The sequence below is a fragment of the Genypterus blacodes genome, unplaced genomic scaffold (assembly GCF_046128005.1).
Source record: "Genypterus blacodes isolate CSIRO-AG114 ecotype Tasmania unplaced genomic scaffold, CSIRO-AGI_Gbla_v1 ptg000143l_1, whole genome shotgun sequence".
Classification (NCBI taxonomy): domain Eukaryota; kingdom Metazoa; phylum Chordata; class Actinopteri; order Ophidiiformes; family Ophidiidae; genus Genypterus; species Genypterus blacodes.
The window spans coordinates 71,339-92,081 of record NW_027466945.1 but is presented as its reverse complement, the minus strand read 5'-3'; the positions used below and the strand labels follow the sequence as shown (position 1 = coordinate 92,081).

At 45.1% G+C, this 20,743-nt stretch overlaps 1 protein-coding gene and 1 long non-coding RNA gene across 2 annotated transcripts in view; one reads left to right on the top strand and one right to left on the bottom strand.

Annotated features, from left to right (window-relative positions):
• The window catches only part of prdm1c (PR domain containing 1c, with ZNF domain), a 134,237-nt gene extending 118,102 nt beyond the window's left edge, over positions 1–16,135 (top strand). The window contains exon 8 of the transcript XR_012965041.1: positions 16,118–16,135. The gene's annotated coding sequence lies outside the window, so the exon portion shown is untranslated. The remainder of the gene's footprint in view (positions 1–16,117) is intronic.
• Positions 886–20,197, bottom strand: LOC143012301 (uncharacterized). Its single transcript, XR_012965042.1, has 3 exons — positions 20,097–20,197; positions 1,738–1,795; positions 886–1,213 (listed from the first exon to the last, which is right to left on the bottom strand). It is a non-coding gene; the product is annotated as an uncharacterized LOC143012301 (long non-coding RNA).
• Between the last annotated feature and the right edge of the window lie 546 nt (positions 20,198–20,743).

The window sequence follows — 20,743 nt, the reverse complement described above, 5'->3', positions numbered from 1 at the left end:
AATACCTTTCTCTTCCTTTAAGAAGTCAAGCAGCAGTTTCACTCATGTGGTCATATTATCACATATAAATGACGCAGTGGAGCGAACTACCGGTATGTCACAACATTGGAAGGCTGATGAACAGGAAACGATGCGCTGGAGCCGAGGACACTGATAACTTTGCAGAATTTGTCATTTTGAACATATTTGTAATGTAAATATTTCTATTTTCATTGAATTCATACATCACTCACTTCTTCATACATACATGGTATAGATAAATGCTGAGAGGTGAGTATGGATTTGAGTCACTTCAGAGGGTTTTAGTTTGATATTTGCCTCAGTTTTCAATTCTGCTCTTTGTTATTTTGCCTCATTTTTGTGTGTAGTTTGATCAAAATGTTCAAACTTGAGGGTGACACCTTTAGAAAACCATCAAGCCAGCTCAGGTCTGATTCAGATGGCCAATCAGAATGCAGCAGGCTTTTCAATGAAGGGCCTTCACACAGTCTGTTTCCGTTCACTGTGCACACCAGTGCAGCAAGGAAATATGTATTATTAATCACCTTTAAAGTTCATCTGGGGTAGGAGTTGACAGCTCATGACTTACCGACCTTTTTATTTAGCATTTAGTCACTGCTTTACGGCAGTTGCTTATCAGAAGGTGTGTGTGTGTGTGTGTGTGTGCGCAATCCTCCTCTTCCATCTTCCAGTGGTGATCCCAGTGGAGTTCCCAGTAATCAGCGCTCCTTTGATGGGGAAGCAGTGCACAGAGAGGCACAGGGGATTATGAGTGAACAGCCGGAGCTTTGGTTACAACCTCTCTGTTTTCTAAGCCAGCGCAACGGCATTCTGGGAATTTTCCATTGAATCATACAGAATAAGGTGGTCGGGAACACAACTGACACAATATGTATGTGAAGTATTCTTTATAATGCTTCTGTATGGAGAGTGTGCAGTTGTATGTCCAAGAAAAAAGCATTAGAGCAATAGAAATTGGCTTTCAGAACCAAATTTGGAACAACTTCACCCAGAGCTAACCACAGGAGAAACTATGTCATTCTCTCAGTGAGTTCTATGATCACATTCCCACTGAATTTCAAGCAGTGAAGAGGAAGATGAAGATGAGAGCCAGTGCAACAGCTGTGCTATTTCCACATGTGCCAAAACTTCTCCGCCACACACAACGACAAAGGAAGCACCGGACGACGTCATCAATAAGACTCCAGGAGACCTACAGGAGAAAAATGACAGAAAGACAATGGATACTAATTCACAATTAGTCAATTAATACAATTTGCTGATAGACAAATCATTGGAAGGAGGTCAGGAATTATAGTTTGTGTTCCAAAACAGATCCAAAACAAAAGAAGTCTCCTGAAAAGCTCCCTGCAACTTCAATCGGTCCAAGAAACACTTTCAGATTGTGGATTCTAAAACTCAAAAGTAGCTGAAACTGGTCACCTAATATTCCAAATTCTTATTTTACTGCTCTCTTCCTTCATAATGACAAGGGTTCATCCAGGTCTGTGAATACCAAGCAGAAACACTTCAAAGCAACTGGACTTGTTTAGTCTTGAGGACGCTTTAGCACTAATCCGAATAGGTTCTTCAGTTATGAGTCAGTCCCTATGTATGCATGCATGCCAAAACTTTGATTATCTTCTGATTAAGATTCTGACATTGAAATCCCTAAAACATCAAATTACACGCAGTCACACAAACACACACACAATGCACTGGTTTGCTCATCTTAACCTGTGCGTGTTCGGACCATGGTAGCCCCCGGTCCTCAGGTAGCAGTTCCATTCTCGTCCTCCAGGGGAGAAACACAGGATATCCACACAGTTAATGCAGATAAAGTCTCTCTTAGTTAATCTTAGTTATAGTTCAGTCAAATCACTGTATAATGTACAGGTAAACAAAGAAAAACAGATGGCTGCTACATATTTCTTTAACATTAATATTATAAACTGTTCTTGTTTATTTTAAATATTACATGTTAAAATGCTTATGTGTATTAATTAAAAATTGATCACACATTTTTTTGGAGCTGAAAGTTCTATACATGCCACATATAACTGAAATAAACGGACAAAATTGAGGAATATTATCACAAACTAAGTACTCTACGACATTGAACACAGAATAGACATTATTATGTTTTCAAAGTAAGACATGTATGTTGTTTACATTGTTTACATCACAGCTTCTTAAGATGGTTGACAGCCTGAGTCATGTCAATCTTGCAAGAAATTCCAAATCATTTAAAGCACGGACACATGCATTGTAACAGATATGATTGAGAGGATGAATGTGGTCAGGTAAGTTTTTAAATGACTAAACTACCACAGGAAGCCTTTGCCATCATGGAGGCAATCAGCAGCTCCTCATGTCTCATAAGGTGTGTGTACGTAGATCATAACGTTCTCTAATCAGGCTTTTTCTATCTTTCTCTCTAACAAATTGTAAACACGAACAGCTTCCTTTCTTTTCATTTAGGTTGCCGTGCTCCCATCAAAGCGGTTATTAAGACTCGACCTCATCAGAGATCACTTTTAATAGAGCCAACATTCATTTGAAGATCTTTAATTCCCCAGAAGAGAACATCTCTCTCATTACTGTATTGTACGAGCTGCTTATTACATTACATCCTGACCTTCTTTCGAGGAGCATCATTACCGTGCTCGTTATCTTGTTAACAAATTGAGTGGATCTCGTTAGCACCTGCGAGCGCTGCCAAGGTGAAAGCGGTTAGCTGTGTGTATTAATTAGACGAGTGTATCAAACACACAAGTAGTAGTTTTAAGTGGATTTCAACCCTTTTTTTCCCCGACATTCGCTGTGGAAAAGCGCTTCATTTTATCACCGCGGACATCTGACAAGGCGGACAGTGCGTACACGTCGTCCCGCTGACTTAAAACCGATGCTCCCAGCCATCAATCTCAACCGCAAGCCCACTTCATACTGCTGTTTATGTGTTCCAAGGTTGAGGGGAATGTTTAACTAATAGATAGCAGTCTGCTCCTCTCTGTTGGCAAGAGCAAACATGCAAATAAATACAGAATTGCAGGAAGAGAGGTTTTCTCTTCAAAAGGATGGAAAACAACAAACACTAACAAACAGCATCTCCGTCTTTCCTTCTAAAGGGCCGAGTTTGAATTACTCCTTTATTTGTGTTAAGTGCATTTTTTTTTAGAAGTGGAGAGCCTGAGGACAGAGGGGTGGGGGTGGAAAGTGGATGGTGTCCTTTGGGTTAATTTGGCCCATTTTGTCGGTGGTCATGCCGAAACTGTGCATTGCCCAGAGGGACATGCTTCTTTGGTGGGTGTGGGGCTTTTCTTTTCTTTTTTTCACAGGGGACACAAAAACGCACAGAGGAAACACTGGTAGCACTTAAGAAAAGCCAAATAAACAATTTGGGCCCAAATGATTCACAGGTGTGGGCAGGCAGGACCGCCATCTGCAGTGGGGCTCGGGGTGGCACCCCTCCCGGCACAGCGGTGGCACAATCCTGAGCACGATTATGTAATCGCTTCAGCTGTCGGCACAGCTCAAAAACCAAAAGGCGGAGGGAGGAAAGATGGATGCTGTTGACTTTTATGTGTTCTGTATTCTGAATTTGCAATCCGTGAACTCTCTCTTTCTCTCTCTCTCTCTTTGTATGTGTGTGTGTGTGTGTGTGTGTGGCATTCTTGGTGTCCCTTCTGTTCTCACATTCCCTGTGTGTTTAGGGTATGCTGTTCTGGACAACTGGTTCATGTTTTTTTTAACACTCATTCACACACACACACACACACACACACACACACACACACACACACACACACACACACACACACACACACACACACACACACGTTAGTTAATGTGTGTTAATGCAAGGTGTAAATGCGTGTTCTGATCAGAAACGGTTCTTGGTGTCACCGGTGAACAGATCTCACATCACTTCTATGCACCCTCTTTCTTTCTGTTTGTTCCTTTCGGTGGAGTTATTTTGGATTGGGAGTTGAATACCTCCACCAAGAACACTGACAGTGACGGAAGGAAATAAAGGATGGGGCTCGTCCACAGAGGGTTGAGGGGACACAGGCCTGATAGGGTCATGACCCACACACAGCATCGACTGGATCATTTTCAGACCCTATTCTTTTGTCTATATCAAACAATTTTGCATCCATAAACATCCTCATCAGTCATCTGAACAGAAATATAAGATTTGCAAACATTTTAGGTAAAAAAGGCTGAAAGAATATATTAAAATTTGACCCAAAATTGTGTGTAAAACGTGCCTCAGTCAGTCAACTTCCAAGAAATCTGAATTGAATGAATCTGTGAATGTTGTGGTTTCTGTAACACCGGGCATGATATCTTTACATTTACATGACGGTTAAGCCTAACACAAAACTAAAAAAACAACAACTTGGGGCCAAACATGTACACACACACAAACACACAATGTGGTCTTTTGAACAAACTCTCCTTTCAATGATGGCCACAGCGGTCAAAGCCTTAACTTGATTAGAGGGATAAACATCAGCTCAAACGCATTAGTGAGGTATGGTAAAATGGTGACCTCACTGATAATGCACACACACACACTCACACACACACATATACACACACACACACTTAGCAAGCACTAAAACTAAGTCCGGCGTGGGCAGCTGCCAAGGCCAATCAAAGCCCCCTGTACATCCTGAGAGCAGCTGTCTCGTCCAATCACTGCTGCACGTGTGTCATCTGCCTTTCAGTTGGTAATGAAGTTCAGAATAAGGCCTCTGCTGTGTGTCTCCATGGTTCCATGTGTCCAGTCTTATGGAGACAGAAAGCGTTTATTCAACCTAGTAGTCACATTTAGATTATAGATAAACAAGAATTAAAATCAAATAGTTGCTCCACCATCTCTCTTTTCCATTATGATCACTCTGCTCGGTCTAGTTGCCTTCCCAGCAGGCGGTGGAGACGCAGACTTCCACTATTTTTACCCACCATTTCATTCACTAATAAGCCATCAAAGTACTATCAGTACACACAAGGACCTGGGCAGGCTCAGGTGACCTCTGATGACCTCTGTGCGGGTCACTTCCTGTGCCCAGGGGCGCCTAGGGGCTCTCGGTGAGCCAAAGGTCATGTCGAGAAGGGGGGGCGGGGGGAGGAGAAGAGGGGATGATGGGTAAAGAGATTTCAAAGATGGAAGTTGCCCCCCTCCCACGAACACGAAACTCAGTCCAGATTATCTAAGGATAACCAACTGAGGTGTGAGTGTGGGGGAGAGAGAGAGAGAGAGAGAGAGAGAGAGAGAGAGAGAGAGAGAGAGAGAGAGAGAGCGAGAGAGAGAAACTTTGTTCACTTCGGAACACAAAGTGTGTTTGTGGTGAAGTCAGCTGGTGACAGCTGAACGTTCCCAATCCGTACACCTCAGCCAGCCGCTGCTCCACATACTTACTGAAAAGGCTGATTCATACATTCATCCTGGCAGCAAAGTGATTCACACACAAAACACCGACTGCTGCTCAAGCACACACACACACACACACACACGCTATGAAAATACATTTGGACCCCAAGTCAGGACTGAGAGGTCTTAACACAATCACCTTTTCTTCTTTGTTGGAAGGGAGGAAAAACAGTGGTGCGACACGGCGGCTTCTCTGCCCATGTGGAAAGACTCATGGGAGATTATCGCACCATAGCCTGTGCTGAGGCTGAACAAGGGCCCAGCTGTTGAACAGGAAGTCACCTCCGGCACAGCCCAGCGCCGCCAGCAGCCCTCCTCACCGCCCGGGCCGGCAGTCGGTCGGAGGAGGAAAGTCAAAACTGACACTGATACAACAAAGTCCCCCTGTGTGTAAAACTGAGTGAGACAGAGAAAAAGGGGAGGATGAAGCACAAACGTGATTTAAGTAAAAGTGATTCAGAGAGCGCTGGGATTTCTTAGGTGGAAGATTTCCTATGAAGCTGCAGTGGGAGTGGACTTATGAGTTTACAAGCAGGGGTTTAATATTCGGTAAAGGGGGATTTACATTCTCTTTGAGACCCAAGCTGCAAGGAAATCACACTGCACTGAACTGAGCATGTGACATGAAACCGTCCCACAGCTGCTTCGGTCCGGCACAAAGGACATCTGATGGAAAAACCACAATGGAACGAAGGAAACAATCTCTCAAATGACATATTTGACCAAGATTGTGTAACATTCTACGCAACAGCTGAGCCAAATGCCTTCTTTTGACGTCTGAGGGCTTTGATGGAGCTTCAGATGTACCGCCCACACAACTGCACCAGGGAAAGAGAGCTTAGCAGAGAAACCAGAAGAAAAAAAAGACGGAAGGACAGAGATGCATAGAGAAAACACAACCTCTCTCTCTGCCAAAGAGTGAAACACACTCAGTCGCTCAGTCATTTGCATTGCAGATGCTCGCGATAGGAAGTGTGAATAGGACTCATGCATGCAAGCCTGAATCCCAGCATTGTGCGCAGAGCGGGTGGCGGCGTTACTGTACGCACTAGTGTGGGAGTGGAGTCAGGATCCAGGGTTCTGCTGCGGTCAGAATTCACTCTGGATATGTGTGGGATTCAAGGCTTTCCTCTTATCACAGCCAAATGTCAAAGTGAGGATGTAGCGGCGCGGAAACAGAATAAAGCATTACAGGAATACTTCTAAGGCTATGTCAGTGGCATATTTTACATTCAGCTGCAGATTGGAGTGATGCTCTGATTTCAGCTTCTGAGAAGAACCTCTGCTGTTTATGCTGTTTATGCTTAGGAAATACGAGGATAATCACGCTGTAACGCTTTCATTTCATTCATTTAACCGTTCCAGTATTTGTTTATGACGTGCAAACAAAAAGGAAAGATATACTGAGATGTTAAATTCATTGCAACATATTAAGTGTTCACAACAAAGATCTGGATTTCAGATGCTACACAATCAAGGGGGGTCACCGGGGGGCCAAGCTTGCTGTCATGGAGACACTGACCTCCTACCCAGAGCTGTCATTGCTCAGCTCCTCTGACACTAGAGAGATGCAGTATAAAGTAAACAAAAGTGGACTCGTGAATGATAAACAGATCCAAAATGACACAGTGACAGATGTGAATACACACAAAACTCTATAGACAAACAGGTGTCACCAATATGAGACTGGATGTCGTGAAATTAGGCATCTTGGACACTTAGGGACATGCGTTTGATTGATTAGGAATATTTGAGAGAGAAAGAGGAGAATGGAGAAAGGCGGTGCAGGAGGTGGAGTTCAGATAACATATCACACAATATTAGAGGCAGATTTAAAAGCCTGTTAGACCATGTAAGATTGATCTCTCATCAGACATTCCTTACACTGATTACAAATCCAGAAACACACACACACGCGCGGTCTAATCAGCTGTAGGGTTTACACTAGATGATGGGCTTTGATAAGTGGGTAAAAAAGTGAGGAAATCCCCCGGCAACCTTCCTTTGTAGTGGTGGACTACATCCTGCAACCTCCATGGCCTCCCATCCAACATGATCAAATACAAGCTAACAACGTTAGCTCTTCCCTTAACCACAACCTACACTCCCTCGTGACCCCTATTAACCAACAACGTCTGGCCACTGCACGGTCCGTCAGTTCTGTTTGAAGTGTGTGTGTTTCACTGTCGCCTGTAGCTCGGCGACAGATGACCCGGTGACCTTGTCCTTCAGAGGGTCGGAGGATCAATAAGGACAAGGGACTGAGGTTCAAACCAAACTCCTGTCATCATCAAACGAGCCAAATCTTGCATTAACAATGTGCTTATGGCAGACGACCATGTGTGTGTTTGCATATGCGTCTCTGTGTGTGTGTAAGCTGGTGTGTTTCTGATGGTAGGTCAATATAAAGGGGGTGGAGGTTGGGGTGGGTTATTAGCATTAAACATGTCTATTGATCAGGGGCATTTGTGCTGCAAATGTTTAAGCACACATCACTGCAATCTATAAGCGTGTGAGTGTAAACGCTATTTACTTATCAAATCATGGACTAATATTTGTAGGCACTTGTTTTCTGGTAATATATAGCATTGTACTTTAAAAGGGTTAATTGTTGGTCATTGGAGTGTGTGTAAAGTGAGCACACACATGCCTATAGAGATACATCGAGTAAGACAAAAGCATTATTAAGTCCTTATGAAGGCCATTGAGACATATTCACTCAATGTGCATGGCAGTGTCGCAAAAATAAGATTTATTTTTTTTGGGCAGAGGCATTGGAAAGATTAAAAAAAACAACTTTGCATCAGTTGGATTGGAAAATCTGAAGCCTGTGACCTTTATTTTACATTATATTTGAAATCCAGTGCTATATTATAAATACCACCTGACCACCATGTCACTGCAGAGGTGTGCCAAAGTAAAATAAGAGAGGAACCGTCTAACCTTTCTTTCCTGTAATATATCAAAACCACAGCAAGAAGATGTGAGATGCGATCAATCACGTCCTCTACTTTTTCTACATTTGAAAACGTGAACCTCAACATTAATGCGTTTAGGAAACGCTGACAACTGCAACGACAGTAAAAATGTCATCTCCACCTTTAAGAATAGCTCACACTGTTCCTTTTTATATTCGGCATTCACCTCAAAAATGCACCCTAAACGGGACAGTCTTAGCATCTCCCTGGGAGTATGGTGGAGCTGCATAACTTGAGGTGAAGGCGTGTGTATTTTCCGTGCTCGCGCAGCATGAAGGAAGATTCGCTTACACGTCTCACGGCAATCTGTCAGAGGGGAGGGAGAGCCACAAGCGGCACGCTGACACACCAAAACAGGGGCTCCATTCTCCACCAATGTTTCTCAACCTAGATGAGTCACAGAGTAACTGGCACTGCTTGAAACAAGCCCGTCGGTTCCTTTGGTTCCTTGTGGTCGGGGCTGAGGGGATAATAAGAGAGCTGGGAGGAATCAGGGCCCTTTCTAATGCTAACCTCCGCATAGACAGCACTATTATCAGCCTTGTGTTTAAGTCAGATTACATGCTACAATTAAAGGAGGCATCAGCGGGTTGCTTTATGGGAATTGCAGCAGTGAGCCAAGGGGCTGGACAGAGAGGATTTTGGGGAGAGTTTTGGGAGAAAAGGCCTTGTTTGTGGAGCGCAGTGCAGACAAACTGTCCTGGTGGTGGTGGCGGAACGGTTGAGTCATGAGCTTATGCTAAACATGGGTGGGGATGCGTAAATATGAACCCTTTACTGTACACAGAGAAATGTTTTCATTCGCAACCCGGGGGGAAACATTTTTGAGAAAGTATTCATACACATTTCAAACACTACAAATATGCGGTATATTGAGTCATATCAGAAGTATGCTGCTCAGCTACTTGCTCAGCTACTTGCTAAGCTACTTGTGTAGCTACATTTCATTAAGTTTTTGCATCTGAAGGGAAATGATCCTGTTATCAATTGTGTAATTATGTCTTGTGGGACAATCGACGCTTGAGTAAATTAGAGAGTTGAAAGAGATTATTGGTTGGTGACCTCTTAACACTCAGACACCCTTAGTGCATTCCAGCTACTTTAATGCACACACACACACACACACATTATGAGCATGCACGTACACCAATGCACACAAATAGTTACACATACAAAACGGTCGCAATTCATCTGTTAGGAAAAGGACGACAGCTGGATCAAAATGAAGTCGATAGCAAATGAATACATGAATAAACAAATGTGTAAATGAAGAAGCAAACAGACAAGTGAATGCATAATTGTGAAAGGCCTTCTGTGTGCTCTTCCCCACTGCACACAGCAGCGGGTGTGTGTGGTATTGACGAGAGGCCAATTGGGAAATCAGTGGAGACGCTTTAAATGCCTTAATGCAGTCAAATTGTTTTCAGATTTCCATTGATGGACAGTTTCCTTTCAAGCATTTAACCAGCAGAGCACAGAGCTCATGCACACTAAAGACCTCTGCCATGGCACCGGTCAGTTGCTCTAAGTCTGGACATCGTTACGTCGCTCTTTGCTCGACCCTCGCCCTCTGACCTGTGATCCCGAAGTGCCGCTGCATCGTGAGCCGCCGAGGTGGGCAGGATGGAGAACTAATCTGCAACAGGAAGTGGTGGCCGGAAGAGAAGAAGAGAAGGAGCGAGTGAAGGCTGATTGATTTGCTCAAATAAACTTATACAGATCAAAGGCATAGATGAACCTTGACGAAGTCCCGAAAGGCGAAAGTGAAAGCCTCCGTCTGTTTCTCGCCGTCTCGCTGTCCAGCAGAAACAGAAGTCGTGAGGTGTGACGGGATATCTGAAACACGCCTGACGTCCAGTTTCTGTCTGGATCTGTGCTTTACACCTGATTAATTACAGGACGTGAGCAGATGAAATAAGAAAGGGAGACAGATGGAAGAAGGAGGAGAGGAGAGGTGATCTTTAAACAAAGTTAGACCCTCTCATCCTCCCATCTTATCCAGCTAGAGATACTCAGGGATCAATCACTCCTGTCACCCCACTGGGTGTGAACGGAATGTTGAAACTAAAATTACAAACACACTTCCTAGTCTCTTTTAATGTTTTAACTCTTCTGCGAGCTAAAAAGTGAAAAAATGGGCTTTTATCTATTTACCCCCTTGTTTGGACAAAACCCCAACACAGCACAGCTGAGGGGAGGCGAGACAAGTCCAGACAAGTGTCAGGGCTCAGAGTGACAGGAGGGTGGATGGAGGGATGATGGGGTGCTAGGGTTTTGGAAAAGAGGGATGGATGGATGGATGGATGGATGGATGGACGGATAGATGCATAATAAAAGCAGTGAACCTGCACCATGTTCTTCCTCCTTTGAGTAGTTCTGGGTAATTATTCTTACTTAATTCCAAACGTTTGACGTCTCTACTGGAGTGTAACCCTACATTTAATTTCTTCCCGTTTTTCACTTCCTTTTCTGGCAGTTAAACCAAGTCTCCAGGCGATGCACCTCTCCATCAAGAGGGTTTCCAAGAACAATAACACGCTAAAAACCCCACACCACTCACAGGAAAACATGCATGCCTTCCTGCTCCTTCAGTTTACAGCCCACACACACACAAATAACAACACACACTTCGGGACATGTGCATGTGATGAAGTGGTCAGCACTCCAGTAAAATTGGATGAGGCTTTAAAGACATTCCTCCATTTTTTACAGCTAGGCGAGTGGGCGAGGTTTGGAGGGTAACAGCTGGGGTGTCATCCACACGCCGACTCCCTGATCCCTATCACAGCTTTTTCTAACAGGCCAAACAAACAAACAACAGCACAAACAATGCTGAAGGTAATTGGCATTCCTGATGAGGTGGAACACAAGTCCCTGAAGGAATGTGAGCGTGTGTGTGTGTAGGGGAGGGGGGTGGAGCTTTCGTGACCCTCACTAGGTGCTCAAAGCCGGACAAACTGGAAGGATGTTGTATTTGCAGGTGGGGTAGAATGACAGATATAGGTTACACACACTTGGACCAGAATTAAAGTTAAAAGATCAATCTGTATTCCATGAGTCGTATGTGAAAGGACGGATTATATCTTTTGTTATTTGCCCTCATTTTCATGTAACATAGCAGGAAGCATGTGTTGAACATTGTGTCCCTTCAACATAATGAATTAAATTGACCTGCATACACCTGGTTAGACACAGCTGGCCAATCAGAACAGACCAGAGTGCCTTAAAGAGACAGTACTTTTTTTTCCTGCACATTAACGCATTGAAATTGTGGAAATCTGCTTTTTGTTGTGCTACAATTTCTACAATTCCTCAAATTCTAAAGTGTTTTATGGATTTTGAGCTGGAATCCTAAAACCTTCAGTATCCATTCAAGTTTTACTACCGACCCCATTTCCTTTTAATTGAACACTCTTCGTCTGCGAAGTTACTACTCACTCCAGTCATCTGTATGTCATAGGGTCCTCGGTTACAGTGCATGAATAAGTGTTCAGAAAACTGTCCCCAGACTAATGGTGGTAATTTATTATGTGTAAAATTAATAATCTCTCCTTGTGGATGGTGAATAAGGATCATCAACACATGAATGGTTCAACAAGAACCCTGATCAGGCTCCATCAATAAAACAAATGTGGATAGCAGTTTTATTAGCATACGTATTGTCCTGAGACGATCAATACGTGAATGGCGTTCTTTTGAATATGCACGTTGTCGCTCTCTCAAGAATTTCAAAAGAAATGGAAATGAATAGACTGACAGATGTAGATGCTGACTGAAAGACGGACTGACAGCTCTCTGCCGTGCGGCATTCTTCCCGTGTTGAGTCATGGCATGCTGCAGATCAGACTCCACTTTCTCAGCAGACTCTCGGTGAGTGGGTAATCTGGACTGTCACACACCCTCTCCAATCCCAGCCCAAGCTATCCAAACAGCGCCGGTGAGCAGGGGGAGGAAATTGAATTTCCCCCCTCAAAGACAGGCCTCCAAATCCCCATCAACAGGAGCTTAGAGAGCCTGCAGTCCATCAAGTTTCATCTGCCACGGTGGTCCGGCCAATCAGGATCCTCCTTTTACACACACTGGGTGAGCATGCACTTGCACACACACACACAAACACGCACAAATGTCAAAATCCATCCCCCTGCACACACATGCATGCACGACACTCGTACCAACAGATAAACACACACGCACAATCATACAAATGCAAACACGCATGACAAACACACTCATCCTCCCCCCTCGTCTCCTCACCCGCCTTAGCATCAACAATCAACAATCTGTGGCATTGTGGAGCCTGTGATCCTGTGACCTTTGACCTCAGGAGTTAACCCCAGAGCGAGCAGTGCTGAGAGGTGAACCAGGCGGCTCATTGAGAGGCGACGAAGTTCCCATGAGAACAAGAACGGGGTAGAGCCTGGCGTTCCGAGACCCTGATGATGATGATGATGCTGGAGTTCCAAAGATATCCTGACGCTGTAGAGATGTTGCGCAATATGAACATCAGCAAGGTCAAACAGCTTTATAGGTTTGACTGAAGGTGTTTGATCAAAACCCAATAATCGCCAAAGCGCCGCTCAATCCCAGCGTTTCATCCTGTTTGCTTCCTCCTCGAAGTCAAACTGCGCCGTATCTAAAGTGCAATCTAGCCGATACTGATGTAACATGAGAGGAAAACTCTACCAAAGCTCATTGTGTCAGATTTAACCCCTCCTTCATTACTGTGTTGACAGTCTAACACACAACAGCTGCTCCCACCAGCACCAGCTACAACTCTCCAGAGCGCAATCCCCCCAGCTGCAACCCCCTCTCTCTGGGCATCCAGGTCAGTGACCCCAGTCCCTCCCTGAGAGCCACGGGTCTCTGCATTTAAAGCACCCAAAATATTCTTTCGATAAATAGAAACAGGTCATGAGGTGTTGCTGAGCCCGTTTGATGCCCTGGTGGACCATTGTCTTCTTTCATCAATAAAGAATCATATTTATTATGGATGGTCAATGTGTACAGACATAACTGAAGTTGGGTTTCATATTTTTTAAGAAATGAAAATAAGAAAATAAGAAAAATAATACAAGCTCAGTCCATAGGGAACTAAGCTTGGGAACCAGAAGGTCGCCGGTTCAAGTCCCGTATGGACCAAGAAAGTGGACTGGCAGCTGGAGAGTCGTTAGTTTGCTTCCAGGGCACTGCCGAGGTGCTCTTGAGCAAAGGGGCACAAAAGACAAATTTCAGATTGACGTGTTTGCATGTGATTTGACCAAATAAAGTTTCTTCTTCTTCTTCTTCTTCTTCTTGTAAATAAACTCATATAAACAGTAGATTTGTGGAACTGATTGCCGGCCTTGTCTCTGCTTGATCTCTTATGTTGAAGTTTATCCAAAGGTTTCACAACACCAAGGGGTGTAGCTTTAATGCAAGCCATGAAATCTAATCCTTCAATTCGAACTGCAAACATCCTAAATCCTCTCCACATTAATTGCCACAACCACGCCCACATACCGGAATTATGTGGTGATTCATGGAGTGGACCTGCCCTGTTTCATGGCAGGCGGCAGGGACGGGATAATCCTAAAATAAGCCTAAATGGATAGTTGTTAAACCTGCCGCTGTTATCAGAGTATACAAACCAACACCGGCAACACCATGTCGCCGACGCTGACGCACTCTCTGACTAGATACGGACCATAACAAACTGAAACGTCTTGTAGATTGAGCTCAAGCGTGTAAACATTGGCTCACCTGCCGTACATCCTTTGAGCAGAAAGTCATGTTTATTCAGCAAATGAAGCAATCCTACCTTACTGCTCATTTCAGCCCCAATTGCAGTGGATTATAATCAGAGTTTAGTGTGTATGTCTGAATCTGGATCCCCTCCTCACTCAATCGATCCATTTTGGAATGATTGCCAGGTTTCAATCCAGTGTTTGGACTCATTCCTGATTGAAGATTTCACCCTGATTACCAAGAATATCATCAGTGAGGAAAGGGACGAAACCTGGGTGTGCCCCTGACTGACCCCCCTCTCCCAGTCTGAGGTGCTAAAGTGTCTGTCCTTGCTCCTGGCTCCTGCCTCTGTAGATACAGTGGAGGTTTTGAGTGGCTGCCATAAGGACTGATGGCCGCAGGACCTGTTGGTTGAGGTCAGCGAGTACAAGAGGCGACAGCTGTAGAAACGCTGGGAGCCCGGTGCAGCATGAATACTGCCGTTTATAACCAGCATCACACACAAACTCTCTCTCTCTCTCTCGCTCTCTCGCTCTCTCTCACACATACACACACACACACACACACACACACACACACACACTCACACGCAGTGATCAGATCCTTATCTAAAGGATACATTGTTCAGAGGTCATTTGAACCACTGCCTCACAGGATGTAGCGGACCGTCTAGAAAAGTGCGTCTGCTTCTGTGCGTCTGCCTGTGTTAGACCCAAAGATCCAAAAAAGTGATAAAGTGTTGCCGCCTTTGTTTTCTTATTCCTTTACGTGTGCATGCCGGTGTGTAGTCATGCCCGTCCCTTGTGTGCGCGCTCCCATTCCTTTGTTAGGTGTCGATGCGGTCAGATTGTTTACAGGAGGCTGAACCAGACTCAGATCAGTCATCGTCCGGATACGTGAGTTAACACACGCTGCTACCAAAACTGAGCCCGCTTGTGTAAACAGTGGATAAGCACAATAAGTGTGTTTTGCATGTGCACATCTTCATCTTCAGTTATCCATCACTTGTCTATCAGAGACTCACTGGATGGAACGGGGGGCATTCGTGCTTCAACATGGAGGACATATGAACACACGACTCAACTACATAGAGAGACAAATTCAGATTCCATACATAAAGTTACACAAGAGCATGTGTGTGTGGAAGTTAGACTAAATGATACATTTACCCTCTGAAGTGAAAGCTAATGAATATATTTTATATGAACAAAGTTTGTCTCTGTCCACACACACACACACACACTCACACACACTCACCCAGCTCTCCAACTCCAGTGGACTAACTACCCACATCCCTTACTTAGACAGACACACACAAGTCTTCATTCGTTCCATAATGGTCCATTTGAAGGTCTTCCGGAGGGGCGGGGGGGGGGAGACTGGGACAGACCCTCACCCAGTCACATGCGGTTCATGTGTGGAGACATTTCCACCCTACAATTATGAGACACACACACACACACACACACACACACACACACACACACACACACAGACACAGACACACAGTGTGAAATCCATCATCTCTACCAGCTCCAGAAGAGACCAATAAGAAATAGCGGGACTCTTTAAAAAGGAGCATGTCCAGTTCCCACTTCAATTCCAACACGCATCAACTCAAGTGGAAGGAAAACCATCTCAGGAAAGGATCATCATCACAGGCACATACTCTCTCTCTCTCTTTCTCTCTCTCTCTCTCTCTCTCTCTCTCTCTCTCTCTCTCTCGTATACATACACACAGATACAGACACACTCCTCTGTCAATCCATGATTGATGTCCACTTGCGAATGTGAGGATATGAAGCCTGGGGGATTCCCGTTTCCCAGAGGCCTTTGGGTGGAGACGAGGGCTCTGTTAGGTAAACAAAGCAGGCTCCACTTCCTGCTTGGTCAGAGAGAGAGAGAGAGAGAGCAATGCTTTATCTCATGCCTGAGACAAAACACGAATCATGGAGGAGGACACGGGAAGAGCGAGGGGGGGAAGGAGGAGGGGTGGGGGGGCGGCAGAGGAAGAACCCTTTCCCTCTCAGCTGCGCCTTCACTTCCTGTGTGGGGAGGAAGTCCCTCGTTGGGGCGCACAGTGATCTCACCCGCGGTCGCGAGGAGCATCCGTCCTGGCGAGCGGCGGCGCTTTGAACCGACGGGCCGTAGGGAGGCGAAACGAGGCGCATACACTCACACACACGCCTGTCCTGATTATCGCTGTGGAAAACACACACACACACATACACACACATACACCCACACACACCAGGCCCGACAGGAAACAGCGCCGCTTGGAACAAACAAGCACTTCCTGTGTGGACTCGGGCTCATTCACAGAAATGACCCAATCAAAACCCAACGTCCTGTCCCGTGCATCATTCAGGGAACATTACTGCTCATTTGCTCAATAGCCACAAGGCAGCGGCTTATTTATGCTCAGAGGCCTCTCACCCCCACACACTGCTGACCTAAGTTTGGACGCGTCTCTCTATGCGGAAGTTCCCCCTTTGCCTTTTTAAACCTACTCACTAATTGAAATACATTAGACTTAAATTGCGTCTCTTTTCCTTTCACCCATCATGTTGACAGACGACCCAATATTTAAGTTTGCCTCACTAATTTGTTGTAGAAATACCAAAGCAGCGAGGCAATGTGGCTCAAGGGTGGAGGGGGGGAGGAGGGGTAGGGGGCTGTGCTACTGCTGCTGCTGCTGTTGGTTTACAGTACCATTACAGTGAGAGATGGCAGGAACAGAGCAGCCATTATGCTCCCAGTTCATAGTGCGGTCAACAATCTGGTCAACACTTAAGTCCATAAGCTACTGATGATGGTCAGGATTTGGAGATATTAGTGTTCTCTGTGATAACTGCAACAGCTGAAATCTCCACTAACTATCAAGTGTTTTCACTATAACTATATACTGCAGACTCTCCACTTTAACATTACTAGTCTCTAGTTCTCTATGTTTGAGGTTTGGAACAACTTATTTCTTAACATAGGTGAATCTGCCGGAGAGGTTTTTTCGTTCCTTGTGTGTTTTGATTGGTTTGTTTGTCTGTAGCAGGACTCAGCAGGTTCATGGAGGACCGCCATTCATACACATTACATTACATTACATTACAATCATTTGGCAGACGCTTTTATCCAAAGCGACTTACATTACATTATATTACCACCCTTCGCAGAGGGGGGAGCAATTGAGGGTTCGGTGCCTTGCTCAGGGGCACCTCGGCAGGGACTCGAACCGGCAACCCTCCGGTTCTTAAGCGGAAGCTCTACCCACTCGACTACTGCCTCCCCCTGCCTCCATACACACTGGAATTTGTTCAATGATCATGGTAAACATTGGGATTTGAGGCATTTTTCCCATCATTTCTCATCAACATTTTTCCACCATTACTTCAAAAGTGTAAACCGGTCTCAATGCAAAAAATTATTTTGGTGCAGATCCAAAAAATTCAAGTTCACAAATGAGGACAGGAAAGGAACCTGTATTTGATTCATCCCGACGAAACTATGTAGGTGTGACAGCATCTTATGACTCATTTATAGGAAAAAATGTGGGGAAGTAAAGGGCACATGGAGGATAAAACCTATAACCAACAAGAACAGACACGTTCTAGCCTATTCTACTCTCTGACAATGACACCAATGATACTATAATACCATACTTTCACAATCTTTACCCCTCCTGTCTCTCTGAACCTCTGCAGCTGTCCTCCTCCTCTAGACTCCTCTCAGTTCCTTGTTCTTGACTCCTACACGGGTTCGAGAACTTTCAACTGCAGTTAAATTGGCCTTCTCACTCTGATTCACTCTGCTTTTAAAGTTTTTATGTTTCAATTTGACTATATGTGTCGCCCTTTTGGCAAATTGCATTGTAAGGTGAGATTTTGTGTCATAAAATGCGCCGATACACAAACCCACACGCATCCACACTTTCCAATTTGCTGCGTCACTCCTCAAACAAATGATAGCGGTGATAACACCCCGCCATTTGCCCACCATCCCCTCTTGTCTGTCTTGTCCCCTCTCTCTCTCCCTTTGTGTGTGTGTGTGTGTGTGTGTGTGTGTTTGGACCAGGAAGCAGCCTTCTTATCTGAGCACACAACCCCAGCAGACAGGGCTGCCTGTGGAAGCTCAACTCTGGGTAAACTTTGCCTTAACTTTGAAGCCGGCCGTGTGAGCGCTTGTTCTCAGGGCCGCCGCTGCCCGGAGCACTCAGCACCGGTGGCTCTCCAAAGAGAGAGAGAGAGAGAGGGGTGGAGGGTGAGGGGAGAGGGGGGTCAATGAGACAGGTAAACAGGAAGTGCCAGTGTTTTGATTGACAGCCTGTTTAGACACAAAGAGATGGATACTCGGACAAATGCTGACTCGCTGACAAATCACCACTCACTGACCGGATTTAGAGTGTAGATGCTGCAGGGCACTGTGGTTCTTTTCTTTTCTCGTTTTTCCAAGCGTGTGTGTGTGTGTGTGTGTGTGTGTGTGTGTGTTTGCGTGCGTGCTTATTTTCCCTGACTTATCTATAGGTTGTAGTGCAGGGTAACAGAATGCATATTGACAAACTGGGTTCTGTGGGATTCAAACCTGTGACTTTATGGATAAAAAAAAATCAAGGAAGTAAGTGGAGCACACTACATTAAGTGGCACCTCACTTGTAAACAGATGGGGTGTATAACAACTTCAAAATCAAAAATCGAATCATTTAAACAAGCTTTATCGCTGCGTAAGTCACCAAAAGTATGCAGCTGCACTGAAAACACATCCCTGCTGCACATTTACAAGTGACCTCATTCCTATTTGTGCTAAAATACTTCACACATTAGTCAGTGATCAGCGGTGATCGTTGTAGAGACTCAAGCTGCAACAAGTCGTTTAATGAAGTCGTTACAGAAGCGAAAGCTCGTTAAAATTATGTAATTATTGCTTTCTGAAGACATTCATCATCAAATCGTTAAGTTTATGTGCGGTAAGTGATAAATACACATTTTAAAAGGTCCCCAGTGATTTTTGAAAATCAGATTTTACTGTCCGCCAATTGTGTGCGTGTGTGTGTGTGTGTGTGTGTGTGTGTCCTGACATGACTAATAAATGAATCTCCAACATATAGGCCTTGATACTGAAACTTGTGACTTGATATGAACGTGTCTTAGCTTGACTCGGGACATACTTTTGACTTTCCAAAGAATTTCTCCGTCCCACCTCATCCACCTCGTCTAGCTCCTTCCAAACCGCTTCCAAAATGGCTGCTGACTGTGATTGATCAACGCGTCCAGCTCATGCCATCGATGTTTAACTTTGAGGTCAACACCGCTCACGCCCTCTGTAGGGATATCGGCATTTGACCGCCCTATAAATATTTATGCCCCGTGTCAAAAAGTAGGCACAAGATATAAAGTGCAAATCAATATTTCATCTAGCTGAGGCCAAATGTTTTTTTTTACACTGTCTTTGGGTTTTGTTTCCCGGGGGACGCATTTGTTTGTGACACAGAGCTCATCTGCCTTCAGGCCCCAGCAGAGGAGGAAGTTGCTCTATATTTTGCTTATTTTCCCAGAATTCTGAGTCTGATCTTCTATAAATAAGGGCAGAATCTCACACTGGTGGTACAACGGGTTAACTCTCTCTCTCTCTCTCTCTCTCTCTCTCTCTCTCTCCCTCTCTCTCTCTCTCGGTCACAGTTGTTCACACACTTCCAGGGCAGTGAGTTATAATATCGCTCAGCAAATCAGAGGAAACTTTCCTTTCCTCTACTCTCCCGCCGCTCCCACCTCCATCTTTTCCCAGGCGGTGAGGCTGAGGGCGCTGCAGGCCAGCAGCAGCCTGGGTGGCAACAACCCAGGTCCAGCTCGCTCATGCTAATCACCTTGATTATTGCGATTACAGACCACCCGCCACCCCCCTCCTCCTCCTTCCCCTCCTCCTCCTCCTCCTCCTCCTTCAGTGTCGCACTGCAACTTACTGACCTGGATCTGACAGGAAGTCCCGGTTGCCATTGGCGATCCGTCTTCCTGCGCCGCTCTGTTCCGTTCCCGACCCTCACCCTCACCATCATCGCCACCCCTTTCCTCCAAAGTGCTGCTTCCTCATCCCCTTGCCAGACATTTTCATGACCAAGAGGTTTACTAGAAAACACACACGTACACACACATTTTTCTGTCAACATTTCCTTTTCAGCCAACTTCCTCTTTTTCATTAAGAGGCTGGCTTGTGAGGGGTAAACGTTCCTCTGCTACTGTGTGGCCAGCAGGCGTGCAGATGTTTCTTACCCATATGTTTATCAGATCACTGTGCTGTTTCATAATCTACATTATAAGCCCGGCGCAGATAACAAAGCCTTTGATTCGGTCTGATCTCTCCCCCCCCTTATCCTGCATGTTAAATTTAGCACAGTGATTACCGAGCGCGATTACGACCCTCTACTGCCTTATGTAAATCATGTGGGACACACACACACACACACACACACACGGGGTCCCGCTCGGAGGATGTGAGCCTATATGGTCTTTGCAGAAAAGAACATATCACCTGTCACCTTACGTTACCTTGTCCTCACCCTTAGAGTACAGGAGCCTGATTGCTCTCTTTTGTCTTCTCTTAAGTCTTAATGGCG